Source organism: Oratosquilla oratoria, chromosome 5 (assembly GCF_046742065.1).
Source record: "Oratosquilla oratoria isolate Oo_2021 chromosome 5, ASM4674206v1, whole genome shotgun sequence".
In the NCBI taxonomy this organism is placed as follows: domain Eukaryota; kingdom Metazoa; phylum Arthropoda; class Malacostraca; order Stomatopoda; family Squillidae; genus Oratosquilla; species Oratosquilla oratoria.
The window spans coordinates 28,995,006-29,010,904 of NC_134781.1; the positions used below are offsets into that span (position 1 = coordinate 28,995,006).

The 15,899-nt window shown below is 36.8% G+C and overlaps 1 pseudogene; it reads right to left on the reverse strand.

The window, feature by feature from the left end:
* Positions 1-10,892: 10,892 nt before the first annotated feature.
* The window catches only part of LOC143025423 (uncharacterized), a 137,315-nt pseudogene continuing 132,308 nt past the window's right edge, over positions 10,893-15,899 (reverse strand).

Consider the following 15,899-nt stretch of genomic DNA (forward strand, 5'->3'; position numbering starts at 1 on the left):
TTTTAAATTCATGTATCGTTTTTGCACACACCACATTTTCATCTAACTAGTTCCAAATGTCTACTACCCTGTGGGGAAAGCTGTTCTCTTTCAGGTTTCTTCTATAACCGTCTTTCTTGGTTTTCTTTCAGTGTGTGTATTTACCTAGTTGTATTTTACAGGAAGGGGAGCTATGCTCGTGGAGTCCCGTCTTCATATCTCATTTTATCCAAACTGTTTTTAAATTCATGTATTGTTTTTGCACACACCACTTTCTCATCTAGCTTGTTCCAAATGTCTATTACTCTGTGGGGAAAGCTGTTCTTTTTCAGATCTCTTCTATAACTGTCTTTCTTGATTTTCTTTCCGTGTCCCCTTGTATTTCTACTATCCCATTTTATTAGATCCTCTCTCAATAGTTTCTATGCCTTTCATGATACTATAAACAGTTATCAAATCTCCTCTCTTCTTTGCTCTAATGTCTGTAGCTCAAGTTTTGCTAGTATCTCTTCATATGATAGTTTTGAGTGTTGGTGCCAATTTTGTAATTGCTCTTTGTATTCTTTCAAGTTTTGTTATACATTTTTTTGTACTTGGTGACCACATTGTTGCTGCATATTCCAATCTTGGTCTTATCAAAGCAATTAGTATTTTCTTCACCATTTCTTCATCCAGGTATGTAAATGCCACTTTGATTGTTTTTATTAAATTATAAGTTTCTCCAAAAATCTTGTTTATATGTTTTTCAGGTGACATTATTCATAATAATGACTCCTAGGTCCTTCTAATTTTCTACTTTTTTTATTCCTTCTCCCAATTTATATGATCCTACTATTCTTTTTTTGCTGTTTCCAAACTCCATTATACTACACTTCTTAGTATTGAATTCCATCTCCCACTTCCTACTCCATTCCCATACTTTATTGAGATCACTCTGTAGCGACTCAATCTTCTTCAGCGTTCACTTTTTTCAACAGTTTTGCATCATCTGCAAAGAAGCTCATATAACTTTCAATTCCTTTATCCATGTCATTAATATATATAGCAAACATTATTGGGGCCAGAACTGTTCCTTGTGGAACACCACTTATTACTTCATCCCATTTTGAGTGTTTGTCTCTTATCACTACTCTCATCTTTCTTTCTTGCAAAAGGTCTTCCATCCATTTAAGCAGTTTGCCCTGTATTCCTCCTGTAGCTTCTAATTTCTTAAGCAACTTCTTATGTGGTACTTTGTCAAAAGCTTTTTTTAGGTCTAGAAATGCACAATCAGCCCATCCATCTCCTTCTTTTATTATGTCTATTAGCCTTGAATAGAAACACATTAAGTTTGTGATGCATGATTGTCCTTGTCTGAATCCAAATTGCCTTGTTTTTAGTATGTTGTTTTTTTCTAAATACCTTACCCATCTACTTTTGATAATTCTTTCACAAATTTTTGCTATTGTACTTGTTAGAGAGACTGGTCTATAATTAGTAGGGTCTTCTTTATTTCCCCCTTTATATATAGGTACTATACTTGCTCTTCTCCAATCTTTTGAAACTTTTCCTTTTTTCAAGGAACTGTTTATTATGCTATATATTTTGTCTGCCAGTTCATCTCTGTATTCTTTCAAAATCCAGTTTGCTATTTCATCTGGTCCATGCGATTTTCTGACATCAATATTACTCAAGGTTGTATGTTCTCCCTTGTAAATACGGATTTAAAATGCTTGTTCATAATTTCTGCCATTTCTATTTCCTCTGTGTATTCAACTCCTTGTTGTAGTTTCTCTAATTTTTTTTTGTTTTTCAGTTTGTTATCTACATATCTGTAAAATAGTTTTGGTTGATCTTTACATTTTTCTATGACATCTTTTTCATATTTTCTCTTTTCTTCTCTGCACACTTGTACATATTCATTTCTATAACTAGTATATATTTTCCATTTTCAGGTCTTTTGTCTTTTTTCCATTTTGTCCAAGCTTTATTTATTTTGTCTTTTAACTCCCTACAGCTTTTGTTGTACCAGCACTTTACATATTCTATTTCTTGCTTTTGTCTTGGGACATACTTTTTCACTCCTTTTTTATAATTTTTTGTCAAAATATTCCATTTCTCACTGTTTCCTCTTTCTATATTCTTTCCCAGTCTTCTTTTTGAAAGAATTCTCATATTTTATAAAAAAAAAAAAAAAAAAAAAAAATCAAACATCAATCTTCCTTTTCTATATTGTTAATTTCTTTTCATGTATTTTTCCTCATTCAGTTCCAGTTCAACCAATATGTGGTCACTTTTACTTATTGGTGTCTTATATTCAATCCTGTCCACTATTTCAGGTTCTGATGTAATTATTAGGTCCAGTCTCGATGGTTCTTCATTTCTATACCTGGTGTTCTCTTGAATCCATTGTGTCATTGTATGGTCAATAATCATCTCAAGTAGAACATTTCCCCATGAGTCATCACCACCTTTTACTGTCATCTCTTACCAGCAGACTTCTTTGCAATTAAAGTCGCCCATTATAACTATTCTTCCTCCATCTTCCATTATCTTATTTAATGTTATCCTTGTATCTTCTAACATATTTTTATGTTCTCTCCCTTCCCACGAGGTCGTTTTTGGAGGCACATAATTTATTACAAACTTTCTGCTCTTCCTATCTCTGTCTTCCACTTTCATCATAATCATCTCTACTCTATTCTTTCAATATGTGACATTCCTCATGTTTATATCCTTCTTAGTCAGGAACATAACTCCACCCCCTTGTTTTGTCTGTTTCTAATCCAATAAATATATGCATGATGTCCTACACTGTTGGGTGGTAGTGGACCTTTTAATTTTATCTCTGCAATTCCCATTATGTCCAGTTCTTTTTCCTTCAGATAATCATTCAGTTCGTTCAAGCCTGTTAACAATCCATCTATATTTGTGTAAGACACTCTTAATTTTCTGCAACTTCCATTGTATTTTCTGTTTCCCTTTTGTTTTTCTCTGTTATGGTCAATTTCCTCACTTTCATATTCACTACTCTCCAATAGAATTCCTCTTTTTCTGCCTCTGTTCTTCTCTCGTTTTTTCCCTTAGCTTCTTGTCTTTTCGTTTTTTCCTCCTCATTCATTTCTCTTTTTATCCATACCTTTTTATATTGTTCACTGTTAGTTTCCCTGTTTTTGCTAAGATATTCTCTGGTGTAGTTTGTGACCTGAATTTAATCTTAATTGGTCTGGTCTATATTTCCTGAGTCTATACATTTCTTCAATTTGTTTCCCTATTTCAGGTTCATCTTCCTGAACTAATTCTAATATATTATTTATTTTTTCTTTTTCCTCCTTAATTCTCGTAGCCCTGTTTAAGTTATACTTCTCTTCCATCCCTAATATAATTATACATTTCTTTTTATCTGCCAAGTCTCTTACTATATTCTCCTTCTCCCTCATTACTTTAATAACTGTATTTTCAGTTTGTTTTTTCATCTGCTGTGTCATTATGTTGTTAAATACAATTTTATTGTTCTCTTGGACTTTCTTCCAACCCTGTGCTTCTTTTGCTTTGGACTCTTTATTCTCTCTATTATTCCTCTTTAATTCCTCATTCTCATCTTTTACTTCCTTTAACTGTTTTTTCAATTCTTCTACTTCTTTGGTTATGTTTTGGTTTTCCTTCTTTAATTGTTCCAATTTATCAACTCGCTGTGCAATCTGTGTGAGTTGACCTGGCCTACTTTCCCATTGTTGAGCCATTTTTTTTAGTCTTTCCTCTAGCCTTGCTAATTGGGGGAGGTTGGCATACCCCCCTTCATTAAATCCATTGAAATTATTATCTTCACTTTCCATTTTGTTGTTCTTATTCATATTTCTAAACTTAATGATTTTACTGAAATTATTCACTTCTCCCACGTCCAATGAGGATCTCTTGTTGACATTCTTTTTTTTGTCAGGTGGCACCCATGCGCCTCCCTCCTCATTTCCTTCCATTTCCCTCAGTAATCCCTCCCCTTCTCCATCACCTTCCCACTACACCACAAGCTTTCCCCTTCCCTATACATACAAAAAGGTACTTCCTTGTTGTTGAGATCCACGAAAATTTCCCTTCTTCTTCGGAGCTCCAATTTTCACCATCAATTAGTCTATGTGTGTGTGTGTGAGAGAGAAAGAGAAATTCACCACAGTCTTGGGTCATGTACTGGGCTCATGATTGACACTTATCACCATACTTTATGAAATCTCCAAAGCTCATGTGTAAGTAATGCTGTGACCTTACATAACATGCCAACACTTTGCCTGAGGGAGAAGGTGATAGCTTGTAATACTGTGTATCTTTTCAAGCCCTGGTCAGACCCCAATCTTAGGAATGCTGAGCTAACACGCGAGGGTATTACCACTGCACCAGCAAGCCACATATGAGTGTGTGTGTGTGTGTGTACTGAGTCATTCTCACAGCACCCTATATTTTTCTTTTTTCTTAATTAAATAAAAAACTAACTTTAACTACCAAAATGCTCTAGATGTACAGTATATACGAGGTCTGTTAGAAAAGTATCCGACTTTATCTATTTAATTATTTATTCATTCATTTACTGCAAAAACCTGATGGATTTGAATCAAGCGCGCTTGAACCTTCGTGCGCTTGCATGAGTTTTTTCCTGCCTGTCGATAGCGTCAATTGCCGGCAAGCAGCATTTGCATGAGGTAGTGTGTAGTGCTCTTGGGAGTTTTTCATTGCAAGGAAAATGACAGGACATATCCGTACACCCAGGACTCATCACCAGTGATTATGGTATTCATGAAGTCGGGGTCACTGTTTGTGGAGTCCAGCATGTCCTGTGAGACTTCAACACGAAGTTGCTTTTGCTCCGCCGTCAGCAGCTTCAGCACGAATTTTACCACCACTCTCTTCATGGCCAAATCTTTGGTCACAATGGAATGTGCCAAAAAAGTGCTGATGCCCACCTCTTCCGCAATTTCTCAGATAGTCACACAATGATCTCACATCACCACAGTGTTCACTTTGGCAATGACCTGGTCATTTCAGCATGTTGATGGCTGACCGGAGCGTGGCTCGCTCTTCACCGTTGTGCAGCCATCTTTAATCCGGTTGTACCATTCATTAATCTGTGTGATGCCCATAGCATCGTCACCAAAAGCCGTCTGAATTTTCCGAATGATTTCCACGTGGCTGTCGCCCAGTTTCTGGCAAAAATTGATGCAGTAGCCCTGCTCCAGTCGTTCCATCATTTTCCTTGCAATGAAAAACTGCTGAGAACACTACACATTACCTCATGCAAATGCTGCTTGCCAGCAACTGATGCTATCGACAGGCAGGAGAAAAAATTCACGCATGCGCACAAAGGTTCAAGGTCGGCTCATGCAAGTGCACTCGATTCAAATCCATCAGGTTTTTGAAAAAAATAAATAAAGTCGGATACTTTTCTAATAGACCTCGTACTCTACATCAGCACAATCACTATCTGCTTGCTGTTTTCTGTATGCTTGTGTAGTTGGACATGAGTGTGTGTGTATGTATATATATATATATATATATATACACACACAATTGCATAAAATTTAGATCACAAGCTGTAGGCAACAACTGATCACTAGATTTTCATTTGGCATGGCATGTATGAGCAATGAGATGCACATAATTAGCTGTCCTCACAAAATGCTCATCACAAACCAACCACACACGAAAGCACTCATTTCTCTGGCAGGCTCCAAAACCATGACAAACCTATCAGAGACATTCATATCTCCAGTATTACCTAGTAATGCAAAGATTATATTGCTTGAGAACCTGATGGGCTGACTGGTCTCATAATGCCACCACCCAGTCTACATTATACTACTATGCCTACAATATGTCACTGCTTGCTAACATGTTCATTGACCTCTCAAGAGAACCTTTCTTAAATTAATTTCAGAGCACTTGTTAGGTGGTGACATAATTAACTGTCTTATAGTCAAGGACAGGCTGTGGTGCATTGGTTTCAGCCCTGCTTTACATAATGCTACTGGTGAGTCCTATTTACCCTTGAAGCCCAAACACACCTTCTAGTGTGAATACTTTACCTTCATTCAGCTGAGGGGACAAATTCTGCTGCGGATGGGCTCAATTGATTGAGACCCCTTTCAGGCCCCCACTTACACAAAAACTACCTGTCCTTAGCATGGGGTTGGGGGGTGGGGCTTTTTGCTCTTCATTATTGCTCCAAAGAGTAAAGCAGACTCTTTTGATGGCAGTACATCACACTAAAAATTGGTACACTGCTTAGGAATGGAACTCCATTATAACTCAACAACCCCTTATAGTACATTTCTGTGTTGAAAGGGTTAATCTGTCAGTATCACATTGTCTGCAGATCACATCTGTAACATTGTGCATATTTCTGTGGAAAAGGCTCGTATGGATGAGAGGAAGGGTGGGAGGGGTGTGGAGTGTATTTAGGGATGAAATGGGTGGGAGTGTTTTTATGCCTTTCCCTTTTTGGCTACCTCCCTTGGAAGGGGGAAAAGGCCTTGGTATATGTATATATGTATTAAAAACAAACCCTGCCTTTCTTTTATCAGCACTTTCATTACATATCTGTTATGAAGCAAGGTCACACAATTTTAAACAAACAATAAAATAATAAGCAGACACTCTAAAAGATAAATTGCTAGGAATGTCTGCCAAGCCCCTGGTTGGGAACTACTATGTTATGTTTATTGTATATACTACTGCAATCAAGCACCAATACAGTATGACACGTAATTCACTGTACATCAATTTAATATTAACCCTTCACTATTACCACCTCTGCTATTCTGTCAGAACTTTTCTGTCCAATTTTCAATAATTTCTCCATTCAAAACAAATTATACAGATAATCATAATTCTATTGAGGAAGAAAAAATCAGAGCAAATTATGAAATAATGTATGTTGGAAACCACTCCCTTTCAGAACATCCAATGCCTTGCATAAAAATCACATTTTGCCTCCTTAGAAGATTAATGTGGCAAAATGACAGTTACCTTACTGCTCTACTAAAATATTAATTTAGAGAAATTTCTTCCAGCACGTCATTAATAACAATAACTGGCATGTCATTAACAATAACAATTACATTCATGTTGTCAATAACAGTAACAAGGTTTCTATACAAAATTCTATTTGTGTCCTGCACAATGAACTAAAAAATTCATGTCATTTCTTTCCCAACCTTTTTTCTGGGTCCTTATATCACCCAAAACCTCTACATACATCCATGGAATGTTTAGTCATCTCAAGCTAATACTTCTCTAAGGATCCATCACTCTTGTGTTAGATAAGGAAGAATTTTTTTAGGAAGATAATAAGTAGTCTGTAAAAATATTCTATTCTACATTCTAATAAACTATGGTCTAAAAAGAAAATAGCTACTCAACATGAAAAAAAATCCACCTTTGATGACACGTCCCATAAAAATGTCAGATTTTACCAGCCAATTGAAGATCTCCACATTGGTGGTTAGTCAAATAAATACATGTAGGTATAATGAGAAGATTTGAAAATACACAATGTCAACAAAGATGGGTTCAACAAAATTCTCCTTTCAAACTTTAAGCTATAAAAGATAGGCAACAGCAGAATGTCAAATTATACCAGCCTACAGAGATTCCAATATTCTTAATCAAGTGGGGAAAATTAAAATGAGTATTGAATTACCTGACAAGATTACATGGCTAAGCATGCCTAATCATGCTGTGTGGCTTCACACAACTTGCATAAGCTTGAGAACATTTGCTTTTCTTCATGATCATAATCCATCTTTCATACATTAAACAAAAACAAAATACTGTGACAATCTAAAGCTGAACAAATTAATTTAATGCCTAAAGAAGGAACTATATTGTCAACCACATTAAAAATAAACCTCCACTCACAACCTGTTACATAACTCTACATCTACTATTAACTTATTGGATAACCTTATATACTAGTTGCAAATTAATCTAATATTATAAAAAAGGAGATATATATATAAAAACTGACTTGCATTTCCACACACACACACACACTTTAGTAAATTATCTCCATCAAGGACTTCCATCCCTTTCATCTACAGAATTATGAAAGGGATGGAAGTCCTTGATGGAGATGATTTACTAAAGGGATAAAATTAAAGAGGATAGTTACAGGGGGTATACACACTTCTGAGCTGTCAACACCTCTCAACTAGAGCTTCAAAGGCTGCCAAATAAAATGAAAATTCTCAATAATGCAAGGAAAACAAGAGGCCTGGTTTGTATTGAATGGGAGGGGGGGGGCACTTGTGGTTACCCAAAATGATTTCTCTGCTGTGTTAAATTGATATAATGAGAGAAAATGTAAGAAAATAAAAATAATGATTTTGAGCCAAATGTTGACTCAAACACAGAGCCCTATGGAGGCGCTACACCGAAACTAAATGTAAACAGAGGCCTTGAGACACCAAGGATCTTTCGATTGTATAGCAAAGACACTTTTTCTGGTTTTGGTACGAAAGAAGAAATTTGAGTCAAATTTTAGATATGGAAAGGGAGATGAGTATTAATAAAAAATTGTGAGAAAGAATTCATAGAGCTAAGGAAAGAGACTGTGAATTTACCAGGCCTTTTTGAAGCTAACAATGAGATATGTGAATTATAGAAAATAAATTCCAAACTAAATAATGAGCTAAGGGGATTAAAAAAAGATCTAGGAGTAATTATCACCAAGGAAAGAATCCAAAGAGCAGCGATAAAAATGGCACCTACACTGGCAAATCTGACATATGAACAAAGATTGGAGAAACTACATCTGTCAACACTGGAACAGAGAAGAGAAAGAGGTGATTGTTGACCATTTACAGAATTATAAAAGGGATGGAAATCCTCGATAGAGATGACTTATTAAAGTGGGACAGAAGAGAAATAAGAGGACACAAAAAGAAACTAAAGAAGGACACTTATAGAAGAGACCTGAAAAAGAATAGCTTTCCACATAGAATGATTGATGTCTGGAACAAAGTGAACGGGGAAACAGTGAATGCCAAAACTATACACGATTTTAAGAATAAACTGGATGCGGAGAGATATGAAAACGGATCACTACGAGCATAGCTCTCATCCTGTAAAATACAACTAGGAAAATACCAGACAAGCATATTAACAAAATAGTCGGAGAAACTTACAATTTAATAAGATCAATAAAGGTGGCCTTTAACTACTTGGATGAGGTAATGGTAAAGAAAATATTAGTCACACTGGTAAGACCAAGATTGGAGTACACTGCAGCACTATAGACAACCAGCACAAAAAAAGAATATAAAGAAATTAGAAAGAATACAAAGAGCAACGACAAAGATGGCACCAAACTTTCAAAATTGACATACAAAGATTGTCCAAATTGGAATTACCAATCCTGGAACAAAGAAGATAAAGAGGATATCTACTGGCCATTTACAGAATCATGAGAGGCATGGAAGTCCTTGACAGAGAAGATTTATTAAAATGGGATAAAAGAAAAACAAAAGGACATGAACAGAAATTCGAAAAGGATAGTTATAGATGAGATCTGAAAAAGAATAGTTTCCCACACAGAGTAGTGGATGTCTGGAACAAATTGGAGGAGGCAACAGTGTGTGTAAAAACAATATAAGAACTTAAGAACTAGATGCTGAAAGATACAAAGGCAAGTCACTATGAGCATAGCTCCCTTCCCGTATAATACAACTACCATATTTTTCGGACCATAAGGCGCGGACAAAATCCTTAAAATCGACCAAAATCGGGTGGTGCGCCTTATCGTGAGGTGCACCTTATGTGTGGCTTCAATGCAAAAAAAATGCCTCGGACAGTGACATACTATTTTGACACGTTTCGTAGCTAGCCTGCCGACGGCGACAGTGCATAGGCCTAGCAAAAGTTACAACCAAGTTATAACCAAGATGCATGTATTTTGACAAGAAAATTGCGAAAACTTCGACAGTTTTTGAGTCCATGCCACCGCATTCAACACAGACAGCCATTTTGCATTAGTCTAGTCTCGCTCAACTCCGACTGTAGTCATTTGGGTATTTTTTTAATTTCGACCATGGGCGCAATATAGCAATAGAAAGTTAATTATTAATTTTGTAAATTAAAATGTATCAATGTAATATGCAATTTTGTGGGCGGAAATGAAAATAAAAAATACCTTGCTACAAGCAAATATGCTAATGAACGAAGTCGGTAGCATAGGATCAGGACGCCATCTTGTTGTCTGTCAATTGATGGCCTCAGTACTTCCGACAGTACCTCGCCAGGTACATTTTCTTGAAGGAATGTTATGGAGCGGAGATACATGCATTCCTTCAAGCTGCAAGAACTTTGTATACCCCGCAAGCTGAGAGAGTGGTTGAAAAGCCCGCCAACGTCTCTCACAACGACGACGAGCCGGATGACATTTAATTTGCAGGTACTGTAATGATTTATTGAACACAGGTTAGGTTAGGTTAGATGAATTTATCATCCTTTCATTTCTTCAACGTCGGCATCTATCATAACAAACATGGCATACCATTTGTCCGACACAACTTCGTTACTTACGAAATCTGTTTAACACCTTTTTTGTTTTTTATTTCCGCTCACAAAATTGCATATTACGTTGATACATTATAATTTACAAAATTAATAATTAATTTTCTATTGCTACATTGCGCCCATGGTCGAAACTAAAAATTTACCATCATTTGTAATAAATCTTGTGTTTTTAAGTGAATAGAGAATTCCGGTAATAAAACTGCTAATGTTGGTTTTATTCCCCACAATTCCCGTAACGTGTTTATGTTGTTTTTTAGGGGTATTGGCAGGGCAGACCATCCATGGAGGTGGTCTGATTTCACTGACGAAAATAAAAATATATATCATTTATTTTTGTAATTTTGTTAAATCCCAACCGATTTTGTACTCAAAATGGGTAAACATGATAAGTGGAGTACCCCAAGGCTCTGTGTTGGCTCTGATAATGTTTGCTATTTATATAAACATGGATGAAGGAATTGAATGCTATAAACGTCTTTGCAGATGATGCAAAATTACTGGAGAGTGAGTAATGAAGAAGATTGCAAATCTTTTCAGGGAGATCTGGACAAAGTCTGGAATTGGAGTAAAAAGAACGTAGTGTGTGTATGTATCCATTCCCAAATGTCAATTCCTCATTACTTCTCTCAATCTACATTCTACCTCCACCTTCACTCCACCCTTTCCTGCCACATTCGGGTGGAGTGGAGGTGGAGGTAGAATGTAGATTGAGAAAACTGAGTAAATGCCTTGGTGGATTAAAAAGTGTAATGAGGAATAGACATTTGGGAATGGATGCTAAGAGGAGATTGTATGAAGGAGTGATCGTGCCAACAGCACTGTATGGGGCAGAAACATGGAACATTAGAGAGGAGTTTGAATTTGTTTGAGATGAGGTGCCTGACAAGTATGATGGGGGTTACTAAGCTGGATAGTGTGAGAAACGAGGAGGTGAGGAGGAGAACAGGGGTGGTAAAGGAGTTGGGAGATAGAGTGGATGAAAGAGTATTGGGATAGTTCAGACACATGGAAAGAATGAGTGAAGAAAGACTAGTAAAAGAGGTATGGAAGGCAGATGTGGAGGGAGTGAACATGAGGGGGCAACCTAGGATGAGATGGATGGATGGGGTGAAAGGGGCTTTGGGGAAGAGGGGAATATCTGTTGAGGAAGAACAGGAGAGGACAGAAGACAGAGGTGAATGGAGAATAGTTGTATATAGATGATGTTGTGATGCATGAGGTGGAATGGATGGGGAGATAGGGGGTGAGGTAGTATGTGTGAGAAAAAATTTGATGCAGCCCAAAGGGATTTCTTCCTGTCTTCTCCTTTTCTGTATGAGGGGACGGAGAGGGGGGTCATCGATTTAATGAAGCGGCCTTGCTGTGGATGTGCTGTGTCTTGCAACACTGCCTCTGACCCAGGGCAGTGGACAAGATGCAGGGATGACCCATCATCCAGGAGGTGCCAAGATAAGAGGAATGGTAGAGGGTGGAGGGGAGTGGAGTGTAGTAGGGATGGAATGGGTGGGAATGGATTTTATGCCTTTTTCTTTTTGGCTAGCTCCCTTGTAAGGGGGAAAAAACCTTTGGTATATGTATGTATGTGTGTATGTACATGAGTGCATGTGTACATAAGTGAGTGAGAAAAAGAGAGAGAGAGAGAGAGAGAGAGAAACATACCCAACTGTTGCATCTGAAATCATGAACTCAAAATAACACATCCAATCAAATAAAATGTGTCATATCTTTAGTGCTCACTTAAATTTAACCCTTCCATACCTCATCTTCACACTTGACACAAAAGCCACATACTTCAAAGATCCTAACATTGGCAAGAAGTGCACAAATACAAACACACTGACATACCAAACATGCACAAAAACACAAATGTTTTTTCAGTTCTGCAGGAAGACCAGTTTCATCTATCACATCACCAACCATTATACTGTATTTAACAAAAGGCAAAAAATACATCAACAAGAATTACACACAAAAACTGATGTCACATAATACAAAATAACTAACACAGACTTATAAAATACTCAAAATTTGCTTAACCCCCTTCCATACGGTGCCGCACACGTAGGCGTCATGGGGAGCGAGTATTCGCGAGGCTGCCATATCGGCGTCTTGATTATATTTATTGTAGTCGCCCCTCCATAATGACATTCTTTCTAATTCTTTTGTAGTCGCATTTTCTATGGTTATCAAAATTCACGGGTGAAGAGAGAACGATCGATATAAGCGGTGACTATATTTTATGATGCGAGTATTATTACGACACGTCGTACGGCTGGCATTGGCTGCTGCCACCGAGATCTAAGTCCATGACGCCTACGTGTGCGGCACCGTATGGAAGGGGTTAATCATGAGATGAAGAGAGCAAGTGAAGACTACAGCCTCATTCATGAGAGCCTCATTTATCATGGTTAAACTCAGGTTATGAAATGGAAAGTTCATAAACAACATAATCATAACTGAACATTATGACAAAAATATCAAATATATATTTTGCATATATGTTTCAATAAAAATGTGTGTGGACTCTCATTTGGGTAACTGAAAGGATGGTGTTCATAGTTAAGTCATAACAAGTGCAAAGAACTGGAATTAATATTTAGTATGCATGAGATTGAACCCATATTCATGCAAAGTAATCTGAATACACTGCTACCATAGTTGAAGCTCTAAATCCTGTGTTTGTCTTAAACATAAGACAAGTGTATTACACAGATCCTTATCTGTCTTTATAAGTGATGTCATATACAGCTAAAAAAAATGAAGGATTGTTTTACTTGTACCAATTATTCATAGTTAGGTGTAAGAGTAACCAAAGCAATCTAGAGTAGAACTTGTGACAATGAGATCAATAACAGATTGACAGATCTTCTTATCATAACCTCTTCTACTTTCACTGTTAAGAGTAATTACTTATAAATGGGCTAGAACTTTCAATTTCTAATGACTTGTATAAAGCAAAATAGATCAATCTGTTATCTCTTGCAGGAGATCCTTGACCCCCCAGAAAACTGGTTATGGCCTCTGATTTACTTGATGAAGAGATTTTGTGGAACTGACAAATAGAGATTTGAGTAATAACAATCTACCTTCAATTAATATGATTGCATACATCACTAAACATTATTCTCAAGACCAACAAATTCAGTACTAACCCAGGTGCCCCGACATAAATCTTGAAGAGAACCCCCTAACCCCATCCCCCAAGACCTATGCTCAACTCATCATCCAGCACAAAGATGATACCAACAAGGCACTGATATGGAAACACACCATATGCCCTGGATGTAGCTCCCTTCCCGTATAATACAACTAGGTAAATACATAACATGTTATTTGGCACTGTCCTACACTTACCCATTACCTAAGTACACTGTGGGCCAACCCAATGGTCATGGTCAGGCTCCTTGGTGCCACACACCTCGTGCAAGAGATTTTTCAAGGCTATGAATTGAGTGACTACATTCACCTAGCTGTATCTACACATTTTACTTGTGTGTGTGTATGTATGTATTTAACTAGTTGTATTTACCAAGTTGTATTATACGGGAAGGGAGCTATGCTCGTGGTGACCCGTCTTTGTATCTCTCAGCATCAAGTTTTGTCTTAAAATCTTGAATAGTGTTTGCACACACTGTTTCTTTGTCTAATTTGTTCAGGGTATCTATCACTCTGTGTGGGAAGCTATTTTTTTTCAGATCTCTACTGTAATTATCTTTTTTTTTTTTAGTTTCTTTTCGTGTCCTCTTGTTTTTCCATTGTCCCATTTCAATAAATCATTCTTATCTAAGATTTCCATTCCCTTCATAATTCTATAGATAGTTAGTAGGTCTCTACTTTCCCTTCTTTGTTCCAGAGTTGGTAATTCTAATTTGGACAGTCTTTGTTCATATGTCATTTTGGAAAAAGTTGGTGCCACTTTTGTTGTTGCTCTTTGTATTCTTTCTCATTTTTTTATATTCTTTTTGGTACCAAGTGTCCATAGTTTGCTGCATACTTGAGTTTTGGTCTTATTATTGTAGTTAATTTTTTTTTATCATTTCCTAGGCCAAATAGGCAAATACCACTTTTATTGACCTCAATAAATTGTAGGTTTCTCCGACTATTTTATTAATATACTTATCCGGTGTCAAGTCTTTGCTGATCATCACTCCAAGGTCTTTTTTAGAGTTTACTTTTTTGACTTCTTCTTCACCAATTATATTATCTCCCAATATTCTGTTTTTACTTTTTCCAAATTCCATTATACTACATGTCTTGATATTGAATTTCACTTCCCACTTTTGAGTCCACTTCCAGATCTTGTCCAAGTCTTGTTGGAATGAGTTGCGTGTGTGTGTGTGTGTATGCACTTGAGCACATATATCCTGATACAAATATATCATATGCATAGACTAATCAGACTTTTACAAAGTGAATTAAGGAAACATATTGAGAACACAAAATTATTCTTGACTGCCACTGAAAACCGAGTGTTTTCATTTTGTTCCAAGGCATCCTGGTGAATTCTAGGTCAGTGGTTTCCCATAAAAGAATCATGTTATACCCATACTTGTCGTTTCATCCTACTCCCTAAACCTTCTCTATAGACAACATAAAGTAGAACAATGACATGTGACATTGTTATTCTAACTGGGTTTTTCTCCACTCCTTGAGAACTGACACTGATGAAATTGATGCCCTAGGATATGTTTAATACAATCTTTCGTTCTTCCCCCTTTGGTTATATCAAAACTACTTAATATCTTGTAAAAAGAACAGTTACTCCAAACTAGGTGTACTTGTTCAGGTAGCTGGCTGGCACATAACCCTGAGTCCCTTGCCGGTCCTCCACAAACCACCAGGCCCCAGAAGCCTCCAGCACCAAGACAACTTGTCCTTCCTTCAGGTTTAACTGGCAGCTGTCAGACCCACCAAAGTTGTAGAGTGCATAGTAGAACTGAGGGGGAAGAGTAATTGAAAGTTATTTAAGGTATTTAGAAAATCAAAGTAAGTCAAGGTAACTGATAAATCAATGATAAGTTGTATTCATATCTATATGAGTTACGATATTTCCTCAAAACCATGGAAAAATAACAATATAAACTATAGCATCACCATCAACTCCTATGACCAACAAACATTACTCTTCATACATCATGTAATGACAAATCAGATGATTTTATTCTGCTCAGGACTGAAACCTAGGCTGAAAGGTTATAGTTATCCTGATTACATGAGGACCAATACCAACAAATATACAACAACATCTTCCAATTATGACTATGGGGAACTGGCAGCATAAGTTGAGACCCATGAGACCATAGTGTTAAATGCCTTGTAGCACTGCTTTGAATGGATAAATAAAAGGTTCTTAACTTCATGGGCTACAAAGGTGGCCT